Source organism: Accipiter gentilis, chromosome 6, assembly GCF_929443795.1.
Source record: "Accipiter gentilis chromosome 6, bAccGen1.1, whole genome shotgun sequence".
NCBI classification, from domain to species: domain Eukaryota; kingdom Metazoa; phylum Chordata; class Aves; order Accipitriformes; family Accipitridae; genus Astur; species Astur gentilis.
The window spans coordinates 21417099-21431799 of record NC_064885.1 but is presented as its reverse complement, the minus strand read 5'-3'; positions in this window follow the sequence as shown (position 1 = coordinate 21431799).

Genomic DNA, 14701 nt, shown 5'->3' with positions numbered 1-14701 from the left:
TCTCCCAAAGGGAAGGTGCCAGCCCTGAAAACTAATGCAGTTTTTCACTATCCCTCTGCAGCCTATCCACAGGCACAACAGCTTTGGGGATCTCTGCTTTCCCAGAGACTCAGCATGTCACGGTGCTCGCTCTCTCGGCAGAAGCTTTTTTCTGAAAAAGGCAAACTTACGGCTCCTTCTCCCACAGGGAAGGTGCCAGCCCTGAAAACTAATGCAGTTTTTCACTATCCCTCTGCAGCCTATCCACAGGCACAACAGCTTTGGGATCTCTGCTTTCCCAGAGACTCAGCATGTCACGGTGCTCGCTCTCGGCAGAAGCTTTTTTATGAGAAGGCAAAGTGTAGGCTCCTACTCCCACAAGGAAGGTGCCAGCCCTGAAAAGATCTTGCTGTATTCCACTATCCCTCTGCAGCCTATCCACAGGCACAACAGCTTTGGGGATCTCTGCTTTCCCAGAGACTCAGCATGTCACGGTGCTCGCTCTCGGCAGAAGCTTTTTTCTGAAAAGGCAAACTTACGGCTCCTTCTCCCACAGGGAAGGTGCCAGCCCTGAAAACTAATGCAGTATTTCACTATCCCTCTGCAGCCTATCACAGGCACAACAGCTTTGGGGATCTCTGCTTTCCCAGAGACTCAGCATGTCACGGTGCTCGCTCTCGGCAGAAGCTTTTTTCTGAAAAGGCAAACTTACGGCTCCTTCTCCCACAGGGAAGGTGCCAGCCCTGAAAACTAATGCAGTTTTTCACTATCCCTCTGCAGCCTATCCACAGGCACAACAGCTTTTGGGATCTCTGCTTTCCCAGAGACTCAGCATGTCACGGTGCTCGCTCTCGGCAGAAGCTTTTTTCTGAAAAGGCAAACTTACGGCTCCTTCTCCCACAGGGAAGGTGCCAGCCCTGAAAACTAATGCAGTTTTTCACTATCCCTCTGCAGCCTATCCACAGGCACAACAGCTTTGGGGATCTCTGCTTTCCCAGAGACTCAGCATGTCACGGTGCTCGCTCTCTCAGGGCAGAAGCTTTTTTCTGAAAGGCAAACTTACGGCTCCTTCTCCCACAGGGAAGGTGCCAGCCCTGAAAACTAATGCAGTTTTTCACTATCCCCTCTGCAGCCTATCCACAGGCACAACAGCTTTGGGGATCTCTGCTTTCCCAGAGACTCAGCATGTCACGGTGCTCGCTCTCGGCAGAAGCTTTTTATGAGAAGGCAAAAGTGTGGCTCCTTCTCCCACAAGGAAGGTGCTAGCCCTGAAAGATCTTGCTGGTATTCACTATCCCTCTGCAGCCTATCCACAGGCACAACAGCTTTGGGGATCTCTGCTTTCCCAGAGACTCAGCATGTCACGGTGCTCGCTCTCGGCAGAAGCTTTTTTCTGAAAAGGCAAACTTACGGCTCCTTCTCCCACAGGGAAGGTGCCAGCCCTGAAAACTAATGCAGTTTTTCACTATCCCTCTGCAGCCTATTCACAGGCACAACAGCTTTGGGGATCTCTGCTTTCCCAGAGACTCAGCATGTCACGGTGCTCGCTCTCGGCAGAAGCTTTTTTCTGAAAAGGCAAACTTACGGCTCCTTCTCCCACAGGGAAGGTGCCAGCCCTGAAAACTAATGCAGTTTTTCACTATCCCTCTGCAGCCTATCCACAGGCACAACAGCTTTGGGGATCTCTGCTTTCCCAGAGACTCAGCATGTCACGGTGCTCGCTCTCGGCAGAAGCTTTTTTCTGAAAAGGCAAACTTACGGCTCCTTCTCCCACAGGAAGGTGCCAGCCCTGAAAACTAATGCAGTTTTTCACTATCCCTCTGCAGCCTATCCACAGGCACAACAGCTTTTGGGATCTCTGCTTTCCCAGAGACTCAGCATGTCACGGTGCTCGCTCTCGGCAGAAGCTTTTTATGAGAAGGCAAAAGTGTGGCTCCTACTCCCACAAGGAAGGTGCTAGCCCTGAAAGATCTTGCTGGTATTCACTATCCCTCTGCAGCCTATCCACAGGCACAACAGCTTTGGGATCTCTGCTTTCCCAGAGACTCAGCATGTCACGGTGCTCGCTCTCGGCAGAAGCTTTTTTCTGAAAAGGCAAACTTACGGCTCCTTCTCCCACAGGGAAGGTGCCAGCCCTGAAAACTAATGCAGTTTTTCACTATCCCTCTGCAGCCTTTCCACAGGCACAACAGCTTTGGGGATCTCTGCTTTCCCAGAGACTCAGCATGTCACGGTGCTCGCCTCTCGGCAGAAGCTTTTTTCTGAAAAGGCAAACTTACGGCTCCTTCTCCCACAGGGAAGGTGCCAGCCCTGAAAACTAATGCAGTTTTTTCACTATCCCTCTGCAGCCTATCCACAGGCACAACAGCTTTTGGGATCTCTGCTTTCCCAGAGACTCAGCATGTCACGGTGCTCGCTCTCGGCAGAAGCTTTTTATGAGAAGGCAAAAGTGTGGCTCCTACTCCCACAAGGAAGGTGCTAGCCTGAAAGATCTTGCTGGTATTCACTATCCCTCTGCAGCCTATCCACAGCACAACAGCTTTGGGGATCTCTGCTTCTCCCAGAGACTCAGCATGTCACGGTGCTCGCTCTCGGCAGAAGCTTTTTCTGAAAGGCAACTTACGGCTCCTTCTCCCACAGGGAAGGTGCCAGCCCTGAAAACTAATGCAGTTTTTCACTATCCCTCTGCAGCCTATCCACAGGCACAACAGCTTTGGGGATCTCTGCTTTCCCAGAGACTCAGCATGTCACGGTGCTCGCTCTCGGCAGAAGCTTTTTTCTGAAAAGGCAAACTTACGGCTCCTTCTCCCACAGGGAAGGTGCCAGCCCTGAAAACTAATGCAGTTTTTCACTATCCCTCTGCAGCCTATCCACAGGCACAACAGCTTTGGGGATCTTGCTTTCCCAGAGACTCAGCATGTCACGGTGCTCGCTCTCGGCAGAAGCTTTTTTCTGAAAAGGCAAACTTACGGCTCCTTCTCCCACAGGGAAGGTGCCAGCCCTGAAAAACTAATGCAGTTTTTCACTATCCCTCTGCAGCCTATCCACAGGCACAACAGCTTTGGGGATCTCTGCTTTCCCAGAGACTCAGCATGTCACGGTGCTCGCTCTCGGCAGAAGCTTTTTTCTGAAAAGGCAAACTTACGGCTCCTTCTCCCACAGGGAAGGTGCCAGCCCTGAAAACTAATGCAGTTTTTCACTATCCCTCTGCAGCCTATCCACAGGCACAACAGCTTTTGGGATCTCTGCTTTCCCAGAGACTCAGCATGTCACGGTGCTCGCTCTCGGCAGAAGCTTTTTATGAGAAGGGCAAAAGTGTGGCTCCTTCTCCCACAAGGAAGGTGCTAGCCCTGAAAGATCTTGCTGGTATTCACTATCCTCCTGCAGCCTATCCACAGGCACAACAGCTTTGGGGATCTCTGCTTTCCCAGAGACTCAGCATGTCACGGTGCTCGCCTCTCGGCAGAAGCTTTTTTCTGAAAGGCAAACTTCCGGCTCCTTCTCCCCCAGGGAAGGTGCCAGCCCTGAAAACTAATGCAGTTTTTCACTATCCCTCTGCAGCCTATCCACAGGCACAACAGCTTTGGGGATCTCTGCTTTCCCAGAGACTCAGCATGTCACGGTGCTCGCTCTCGGCAGAAGCTTTTTTCTGAAAAGGCAAACTTACGGCTCCTTCTCCCACAGGAAGGTGCCAGCCCTGAAAACTAATGCAGTTTTTCACTATCCCTCTGCAGCCTATCCACAGGCACAACAGCTTTAGGGATCTCTGCTTTCCCAGAGACTCAGCATGTCACGGTGCTCGCTCTCGGCAGAAGCTTTTTTCTGAAAAGGCAAACTTACGGCTCCTTCTCCCACAGGGAAGGTGCCAGCCCTGAAAACTAATGCAGTTTTTCACTATCCCTCTGCAGCCTATCCACAGGCACAACAGCTTTGGGGATCTCTGCTTTCCCAGAGACTCAGCATGTCACGGTGCTCGCTCTCGGCAGAAGCTTTTTTTCTGAAAAGGCAAACTTACGGCTCCTTCTCCCACAGGGAAGGTGCCAGCCCTGAAAACTAATGCAGTTTTTCACTATCCCTCTGCAGCCTATCCACAGGCACAACAGCTTTTGGGATCTCTGCTTTCCCAGAGACTCAGCATGTCACGGTGCTCGCTCTCGGCAGAAGCTTTTTATGAGAAGGCAAAAGTGTGGCTCCTTCTCCCACAAGGAAGGTGCTAGCCCTGAAAGATCTTGCTGGTATTCACTATCCCTCTGCAGCCTATCCACAGGCACAACAGCTTTGGGGATCTCTGCTTTTCCCAGAGACTCAGCATGTCACGGTGCTCGCTCTCGCAGAAGCTTTTTTCTGAAAAGGCAAAACTTACGGCTCCTTCTCCCACAGGGAAGGTGCCAGCCCTGAAAACTAATGCAGTTTTTCACTATCCCTCTGCAGCCTACTAACAGGCACAACAGCTTTGGGGATCTCTGCTTTCCCAGAGACTCAGCATGTCACGGTGCTCGCTCTCGGCAGAAGCTTTTTTCTGAAAAGGCAAACTTACGGCTCCTTCTCCCACAGGGAAGGTGCCAGCCCTGAAAACTAATGCAGTTTTTCACTATCCCTCTGCAGCCTATCCACAGGCACAACAGCTTTGGGGATCTCTGCTTTCCCAGAGACTCAGCATGTCACGGTGCTCGCTCTCGGCAGAAGCTTTTTTCTGAAAAGGCAAACTTACGGCTCCTTCTCCCACAGGGAAGGTGCCAGCCTAAAAACTAATGCAGTTTTTCACTATCCCTCTGCAGCCTATCCACAGGCACAACAGCTTTTGGGATCTCTGCTTTCCCAGAGGACTCAGCATGTCACGGTGCTCGCCTCGGCAGAAGCTTTTTATGAAGGCAAAAAGTGTGGCTCCTACTCCCACAAGGAAGGTGCTAGCCCTGAAAGATCTTGCTGGTTTTTCACTATCCCTCTGCAGCCTATCCACAGGCACAACAGCTTTGGGGGATCTCTGCTTTCCCAGAGACTCAGCATGTCACGGTGCTCGCTCTCGGCAGAAGCTTTTTTCTGAAAAGGCAAACTTACGGCTCCTTCTCCCACAGGGAAGGTGCCAGCCCTGAAAACTAATGCAGTTTTTCACTATCCCTCTGCAGCCTATTCACAGGCACAACAGCTTTTGGGATCTCTGCTTTCCCAGAGACTCAGCATGTCACGGTGCTCGCTCTCGGCAGAAGCTTTTTTCTGAAAAGGCAAACTTACGGCTCCTTCTCCCACAGGGAAGGTGCCAGCCCTGAAAACTAATGCAGTTTTTCACTATCCCTCTGCAGCCTATCCACAGGCACAACAGCTCTGGGATCTCTGCTTTCCCAGAGACTCAGCATGTCACGGTGCTCGCTCTCGGCAGAAGCTTTTTTCTGAAAAGGCAAACTTACGGCTCCTTCTCCCCACAGGGAAGGTGCCAGCCCTGAAAACTAATGCAGTTTTTCACTATCCCTCTGCAGCCTATTCAACTGGCACAACAGCTTTTGGGATCTCTGCTTTCCCAGAGACTCAGCATGTCACGGTGCTCGCTCTCGGCAGAAGCTTTTTTCTGAAAAGGCAAACTTACGGCTCCTTCTCCCACAGGGAAGGTGCCAGCCCTGAAAACTAATGCAGTTTTTCACTATCCCTCTGCAGCCTATCCACAGGCACAACAGCTTTGGGGATCTCTGCTTTCCAGAGACTCAGCATGTCACGGTGCTCGCTCTCGGCAGAAGCTTTTTTCTGAAAAGGCAAACTTACGGCTCCTTCTCCCACAGGGAAGGTGCCAGCCCTGAAAACTAATGCAGTTTTTCACTATCCCTCTGCAGCCTATCCACAGGCACAACAGCTTTTGGGATCTCTGCTTTCCCAGAGACTCAGCATGTCACGGTGCTCGCTCTCGCAGAAGCTTTTTATGAGAAGGCAAAAGTGTGGCTCCTACTCCCACAAGGAAGGTGCTAGCCCTGAAAGATCTTGCTGGTATTCACTATCCCTCTGCAGCCTATCCACAGGCACAACAGCTTTGGGGATCTCTGCTTTCCCAGAGACTCAGCATGTCACGGTGCTCGCTTCTCGGCAGAAGCTTTTTCTGAAAAGGCAAACTTACGGCTCCTTCTCCCACAGGGAAGGTGCCAGCCCTGAAAACTAAATGCAGTTTTTCACTATCCCTCTGCAGCCTATTCACAGGCACAACAGCTTTGGGGATCTCTGCTTTCCCAGAGACTCAGCATGTCCACGGTGCTCGGCTCTCGGCAGCAGCTTTTTTCTGAAAAGGCAAACTTACGGCTCCTGTCTCCCACAGGGAAGGTGCCAGCCCTGAAAACTAATGCAGTTTTTCACTATCCCTCTGCAGCCTATCCACAGGCACAACAGCTTTGGGGATCTCTGCTTTCCCAGAGACTCAGCATGTCACGGTGCTCGCTCTCGGCAGAAGCTTTTTTCTGAAAAGGCAAACTTACGGCTCCTTCTCCCACAGGGAAGGTGCCAGCCCTGAAAACTAATGCAGTTTTTCACTATCCCTCTGCAGCCTATCCACAGGCACAACAGCTTTGGGATCTCTGCTTTCCCAGAGACTCAGCATGTCACGGTGCTCGCTCTCGGCAGAAGCTTTTTTCTGAAAAGGCAAACTTACGGCTCCTTCTCCCACAGGGAAGGTGCCAGCCTGAAAACTAATGCAGTTTTTCACTATCCCTCTGCAGCCTATCCACAGGCACAACAGCTTTTAGGATCTCTGCTTTCCCAGAGACTCAGCATGTCACGGTGCCTCGCTCTCGGCAGAAGCTTTTTTCTGAAAAGGCAAACTTACGGCTCCTTCTCCCACAGGGAAGGTGCCAGCCCTGAAAACTAATGCAGTTTTTCACTATCCCTCTGCAGCCTATCCACAGGCACAACAGCTTTGGGGATCTCTGCTTTCCCAGAGACTCAGCATGTCACGGTGCTCGCTCTCGGCAGAAGCTTTTTTCTGGAAAGGCAAACTTACGGCTCCTTCTCCCACAGGGAAGGTGCCAGCCCTGAAAACTAATGCAGTTTTTCACTATCCCTCTGCAGCCTATCCACAGGCACAACAGCTTTGGGGATCTCTGCTTTCCCAGAGACTCAGCATGTCACGGTGCTCGCTCTCGGCAGAAGCTTTTTATGAGAAGGCAAAAGTGTGGCTCCTTTCTCTTTCCCACAAGGAAGGTGCTAGCCCTGAAAGATCTTGCTGGTATTCACTATCCCTCTGCAGCCTATCCACAGGCACAACAGCTTTGGGGATCTCTGCTTTCCCAGAGACTCAGCATGTCACGGTGCTCGCTCTCGGCAGAAGCTTTTTTCTGAAAAGGCAAACTTACGGCTCCTTCTCCCACAGGGAAGGTGCCAGCCCTGAAAAAACTAATGCAGTTTTTCACTATCCCTCTGCAGCCTATTCACAGGCACAACAGCTTTGGGGATCTCTGCTTTCCCAGAGACTCAGCATGTCACGGTGCTCGCTCTCGGCAAGAAGCTTTTTTCTGAAAAGGCAAACTTACGGCCCCTTCTCCCACAGGGAAGGTGCCAGCCCTGAAAACTAATGCAGTTTTTCACTATCCCTCTGCAGCCCTATCCACAGGCACAACAGCTTTGGGGATCTCTGCTTTCCCAGAGACTCAGCATGTCACGGTGCTGGGCTCTCGGCAGAAGCTTTTTTCTGAAAAGGCAAACTTACGGCTCCTTCTCCCACAGGGAAGGTGCCAGCCCTGAAAACTAATGCAGTTTTTCACTATCCCTCTGCAGCCTATCCACAGGCACAACAGCTTTTGGGATCTCTGCTTTCCCAGAGACTCAGCATGTCACGGTGCTCGCTCTCGGCAGAAGCTTTTTATGAGAAGGCAAAAGTGTGGCACCATAAACCACAAGGAAGGTGCTAGCCCTGAAAGATCTTGCTGGTATTCACTATCCCTCTGCAGCCTATCCACAGGCACAACAGCTTTGGGGATCTCTGCTTTCCCAGAGACTCAGCATGTCACGGTGCTCGCTCTCGGCAGAAGCTTTTTTCTGAAAAGGGCAAACTTACGGCTCCTTCTCCCACAGGGAAGGTGCCAGCCCTGAAAACTAATGCAGTTTTTCACTATCCCTCTGCAGCCTATTCACAGGCACAACAGCTTTGGGGATCTCTGCTTTCCCAGAGACTCAGCATGTCACGGTGCTCGCTCTCGGCAGAAGCTTTTTCTGAAAAGGCAAACTTACGGCTCCTTCTCCCACAGGGAAGGTGCCAGCCCTGAAAACTAATGCAGTTTTTCACTATCCCTCTGCAGCCTATCCACAGGCACAACAGCTTTTGGGATCTCTGCTTTCCCAGAGACTCAGCATGTCACGGTGCTCGCTCTCGGCAGAAGCTTTTTATGAGAAGGCAAAAGTGTGGCTCCTACTCCCACAAGGAAGGTGCTAGCCCTGAAAGATCTTGCTGGTATTCACTATCCCTCTGCAGCCTATCCACAGGCACAACAGCTTTGGGGATCTCTGCTTTCCCAGAGACTCAGCATGTCACGGTGCTCGCTCTCGGCAGAAGCTTTTTTCTGAAAAGGCAAACTTACGGCTCCTTCTCCCACAGGGAAGGTGCCAGCCCTGAAAACTAATGCAGTTTTTCACTATCCTCTGCAGCCTATTCACAGGCAAAACTGTTTGGGGATCTCTGCTTTCCCAGAGACTCAGCATGTCACGGTGCTCGCTCTCGGCAGAAGCTTTTTTCTGAAAAGGCAAACTTACGGCTCCTTCTCCCACAGGGAAGGTGCCAGCCCTGAAAACTAATGCAGTTTTTCACTATCCCTCTGCAGCCTATCCACAGGCACAACAGCTTTTAGGATCTCTGCTTTCCCAGAGACTCAGCATGTCACGGTGCTCGCTCTCGGCAGAAGCTTTTTTCTGAAAAGGCAAACTTACGGCTCCTTCTCCCACAGGGAAGGTGCCAGCCCTGAAAACTAATGCAGTTTTTCACTATCCCTCTGCAGCCTATCCACAGGCACAACAGCTTTGGGGATCTCTGCTTTCCCAGAGACTCAGCATGTCACGGTGCTCGCTCTCGGCAGAAGCTTTTTTCTGAAAAGGCAAACTTACGGCTCCTTCTCCCACAGGGAAGGTGCCAGCCCTGAAAACTAATGCAGTTTTTCACTATCCCTCTGCAGCCTATCCACAGGCACAACAGCTTTGGGGATCTCTGCTTTCCCAGAGACTCAGCATGTCACGGTGCTCGCTCTCGGCAGAAGCTTTTTTCTGAAAAGGCAAACTTACGGCTCCTTCTCCCACAGGGAAGGTGCCAGCCCTGAAAACTAATGCAGTTTTTCACTATCCCTCTGCAGCCTATCCACAGGCACAACAGCTTTGGGGATCTCTGCTTTCCCAGAGACTCAGCATGTCACGGTGCTCGCTCTCGGCAGAAGCTTTTTTCTGATAAGGCAAACTTACGGCTCCTTCTCCCACAGGGAAGGTGCCAGCCCTGAAAACTAATGCAGTTTTTCACTATCCCTCTGCAGCCTATCCACAGGCACAACAGCTTTGGGGATCTCTGCTTTCCCAGAGACTCAGCATGTCACGGTGCTCGCTCTCGGCAGAAGCTTTTTTCTGAAAAGGCAAACTTACGGCTCCTTCTCCCACAGGGAAGGTGCCAGCCCTGAAAACTAATGCAGTTTTTCACTATCCCTCTGCAGCCTATCCACAGGCACAACAGCTTTGGGGATCTCTGCTTTCCCAGAGACTCAGCATGTCACGGTGCTCGCTCTCGGCAGAAGCTTTTTATGAGAAGGCAAAAGTGTGGCTCCTTCTCCCACAAGGAAGGTGCTAGCCCTGAAAGATCTTGCTGGTATTCACTATCCCTCTGCAGCCTATCCACAGGCACAACAGCTTTGGGGATCTCTGCTTTCCCAGAGACTCAGCATGTCACGGTGCTCGCTCTCGGCAGAAGCTTTTTTCTGAAAAGGCAAACTTACGGCTCCTTCTCCCACAGGGAAGGTGCCAGCCCTGAAAACTAATGCAGTTTTTTCACTATCCCTCTGCAGCCTATTCACAGGCACAACAGCTTTGGGGATCTCTGCTTTCCCAGAGACTCAGCATGTCACGGTGCTCGCTCTCGGCAGAAGCTTTTTTCTGAAAAGGCAAACTTACGGCTCCTTCTCCCACAGGGAAGGTGCCAGCCCTGAAAACTAATGCAGTTTTTCACTATCCCTCTGCAGCCTATCCACAGGCACAACAGCTTTTAGGATCTCTGCTTTCCCAGAGACTCAGCATGTCACGGTGCTCGCTCTCGGCAGAAGCTTTTTTCTGAAAAGGCAAACTTACGGCTCCTTCTCCCACAGGGAAGGTGCCAGCCCTGAAAACTAATGCAGTTTTTCACTATCCCTCTGCAGCCTATCCACAGGCACAACAGCTTTGGGGATCTCTGCTTTCCCAGAGACTCAGCATGTCACGGTGCTCGCTCTCGGCAGAAGCTTTTTTCTGAAAAGGCAAACTTACGGCTCCTTCTCCCACAGGGAAGGTGCCAGCCCTGAAAACTAATGCAGTTTTTCACTATCCCTCTGCAGCCTATCCACAGGCACAACAGCTTTTGGGATCTCTGCTTTCCCAGAGACTCAGCATGTCACGGTGCTCGCTCTCGGCAGAAGCTTTTTATGAGAAGGCAAAAGTGTGGCTCCTTCTCCCACAAGGAAGGTGCTAGCCCTGAAAGATCTTGCTGGTATTCACTATCCCTCTGCAGCCTATCCACAGGCACAACAGCTTTGGGGATCTCTGCTTTCCCAGAGACTCAGCATGTCACGGTGCTCGCTCTCGGCAGAAGCTTTTTTCTGAAAAGGCAAACTTACGGCTCCTTCTCCCACAGGGAAGGTGCCAGCCCTGAAAACTAATGCAGTTTTTCACTATCCCTCTGCAGCCTATTCACAGGCACAACAGCTTTGGGGATCTCTGCTTTCCCAGAGACTCAGCATGTCACGGTGCTCGCTCTCGGCAGAAGCTTTTTTCTGAAAAGGCAAACTTACGGCTCCTTCTCCCACAGGGAAGGTGCCAGCCCTGAAAACTAATGCAGTTTTTCACTATCCCTCTGCAGCCTATCCACAGGCACAACAGCTTTGGGGATCTCTGCTTTCCCAGAGACTCAGCATGTCACGGTGCTCGCTCTCGGCAGAAGCTTTTTTCTGAAAAGGCAAACTTACGGCTCCTTCTCCCACAGGGAAGGTGCCAGCCCTGAAAACTAATGCAGTTTTTCACTATCCCTCTGCAGCCTATCCACAGGCACAACAGCTTTTGGGATCTCTGCTTTCCCAGAGACTCAGCATGTCACGGTGCTCGCTCTCGGCAGAAGCTTTTTATGAGAAGGCAAAAGTGTGGCTCCTACTCCCACAAGGAAGGTGCTAGCCCTGAAAGATCTTGCTGGTATTCACTATCCCTCTGCAGCCTATACACAGGCACAACAGCTTTGGGGATCTCTGCTTTCCCAGAGACTCAGCATGTCACGGTGCTCGCTCTCGGCAGAAGCTTTTTTCTGAAAAGGCAAACTTACGGCTCCTTCTCCCACAGGGAAGGTGCCAGCCCTGAAAACTAATGCAGTTTTTCACTATCCCTCTGCAGCCTATTCACAGGCACAACAGCTTTGGGGATCTCTGCTTTCCCAGAGACTCAGCATGTCACGGTGCTCGCTCTCGGCAGAAGCTTTTTTCTGAAAAGGCAAACTTACGGCTCCTTCTCCCACAGGGAAGGTGCCAGCCCTGAAAACTAATGCAGTTTTTCACTATCCCTCTGCAGCCTATCCACAGGCACAACAGCTTTTAGGATCTCTGCTTTCCCAGAGACTCAGCATGTCACGGTGCTCGCTCTCGGCAGAAGCTTTTTTCTGAAAAGGCAAACTTACGGCTCCTTCTCCCACAGGGAAGGTGCCAGCCCTGAAAACTAATGCAGTTTTTCACTATCCCTCTGCAGCCTATCCACAGGCACAACAGCTTTGGGGATCTCTGCTTTCCCAGAGACTCAGCATGTCACGGTGCTCGCTCTCGGCAGAAGCTTTTTTCTGAAAAGGCAAACTTACGGCTCCTTCTCCCACAGGGAAGGTGCCAGCCCTGAAAACTAATGCAGTTTTTCACTATCCCTCTGCAGCCTATCCACAGGCACAACAGCTTTTAGGATCTCTGCTTTCCCAGAGACTCAGCATGTCACGGTGCTCGCTCTCGGCAGAAGCTTTTTTCTGAAAAGGCAAACTTACGGCTCCTTCTCCCACAGGGAAGGTGCCAGCCCTGAAAACTAATGCAGTTTTTCACTATCCCTCTGCAGCCTATCCACAGGCACAACAGCTTTGGGGATCTCTGCTTTCCCAGAGACTCAGCATGTCACGGTGCTCGCTCTCGGCAGAAGCTTTTTATGAGAAGGCAAAAGTGTGGCTCCTTCTCCCACAAGGAAGGTGCTAGCCCTGAAAGATCTTGCTGGTATTCACTATCCCTCTGCAGCCTATCCACAGGCACAACAGCTTTGGGGATCTCTGCTTTCCCAGAGACTCAGCATGTCACGGTGCTCGCTCTCGGCAGAAGCTTTTTTCTGAAAAGGCAAACTTACGGCTCCTTCTCCCACAGGGAAGGTGCCAGCCCTGAAAACTAATGCAGTTTTTCACTATCCCTCTGCAGCCTATCCACAGGCACAACAGCTTTGGGGATCTCTGCTTTCCCAGAGACTCAGCATGTCACGGTGCTCGCTCTCGGCAGAAGCTTTTTTCTGAAAAGGCAAACTTACGGCTCCTTCTCCCACAGGGAAGGTGCCAGCCCTGAAAACTAATGCAGTTTTTCACTATCCCTCTGCAGCCTATCCACAGGCACAACAGCTTTGGGGATCTCTGCTTTCCCAGAGACTCAGCATGTCACGGTGCTCGCTCTCGGCAGAAGCTTTTTATGAGAAGGCAAAAGTGTGGCTCCTACTCCCACAAGGAAGGTGCTAGCCCTGAAAGATCTTGCTGGTATTCACTATCCCTCTGCAGCCTATCCACAGGCACAACAGCTTTGGGGATCTCTGCTTTCCCAGAGACTCAGCATGTCACGGTGCTCGCTCTCGGCAGAAGCTTTTTTCTGAAAAGGCAAACTTACGGCTCCTTCTCCCACAGGGAAGGTGCCAGCCCTGAAAACTAATGCAGTTTTTCACTATCCCTCTGCAGCCTATTCACAGGCACAACAGCTTTGGGGATCTCTGCTTTCCCAGAGACTCAGCATGTCACGGTGCTCGCTCTCGGCAGAAGCTTTTTTCTGAAAAGGCAAACTTACGGCTCCTTCTCCCACAGGGAAGGTGCCAGCCCTGAAAACTAATGCAGTTTTTCACTATCCCTCTGCAGCCTATCCACAGGCACAACAGCTTTGGGGATCTCTGCTTTCCCAGAGACTCAGCATGTCACGGTGCTCGCTCTCGGCAGAAGCTTTTTTCTGAAAAGGCAAACTTACGGCTCCTTCTCCCACAGGGAAGGTGCCAGCCCTGAAAACTAATGCAGTTTTTCACTATCCCTCTGCAGCCTATCCACAGGCACAACAGCTTTGGGGATCTCTGCTTTCCCAGAGACTCAGCATGTCACGGTGCTCGCTCTCGGCAGAAGCTTTTTTCTGAAAAGGCAAACTTACGGCTCCTTCTCCCACAGGGAAGGTGCCAGCCCTGAAAACTAATGCAGTTTTTCACTATCCCTCTGCAGCCTATCCACAGGCACAACAGCTTTGGGGATCTCTGCTTTCCCAGAGACTCAGCATGTCACGGTGCTCGCTCTCGGCAGAAGCTTTTTTCTGAAAAGGCAAACTTACGGCTCCTTCTCCCACAGGGAAGGTGCCAGCCCTGAAAACTAATGCAGTTTTTCACTATCCCTCTGCAGCCTATCCACAGGCACAACAGCTTTTGGGATCTCTGCTTTCCCAGAGACTCAGCATGTCACGGTGCTCGCTCTCGGCAGAAGCTTTTTATGAGAAGGCAAAAGTGTGGCTCCTACTCCCACAAGGAAGGTGCTAGCCCTGAAAGATCTTGCTGGTTTTCACTATCCCTCTGCAGCCTATCCACAGGCACAACAGCTTTGGGGATCTCTGCTTTCCCAGAGACTCAGCATGTCACGGTGCTCGCTCTCGGCAGAAGCTTTTTTCTGAAAAGGCAAACTTACGGCTCCTTCTCCCACAGGGAAGGTGCCAGCCCTGAAAACTAATGCAGTTTTTCACTATCCCTCTGCAGCCTATTCACAGGCACAACAGCTTTGGGGATCTCTGCTTTCCCAGAGACTCAGCATGTCACGGTGCTCGCTCTCGGCAGAAGCTTTTTTCTGAAAAGGCAAACTTACGGCTCCTTCTCCCACAGGGAAGGTGCCAGCCCTGAAAACTAATGCAGTTTTTCACTATCCCTCTGCAGCCTATTCACAGGCACAACAGCTTTGGGGATCTCTGCTTTCCCAGAGACTCAGCATGTCACGGTGCTCGCTCTCGGCAGAAGCTTTTTTCTGAAAAGGCAAACTTACGGCTCCTTCTCCCACAGGGAAGGTGCCAGCCCTGAAAACTAATGCAGTTTTTCACTATCCCTCTGCAGCCTATCCACAGGCACAACAGCTTTTAGGATCTCTGCTTTCCCAGAGACTCAGCATGTCACGGTGCTCGCTCTCGGCAGAAGCTTTTTTCTGAAAAGGCAAACTTACGGCTCCTTCTCCCACAGGGAAGGTGCCAGCCCTGAAAACTAATGCAGTTTTTCACTATCCCTCTGCAGCCTATCCACAGGCACAACAGCTTTG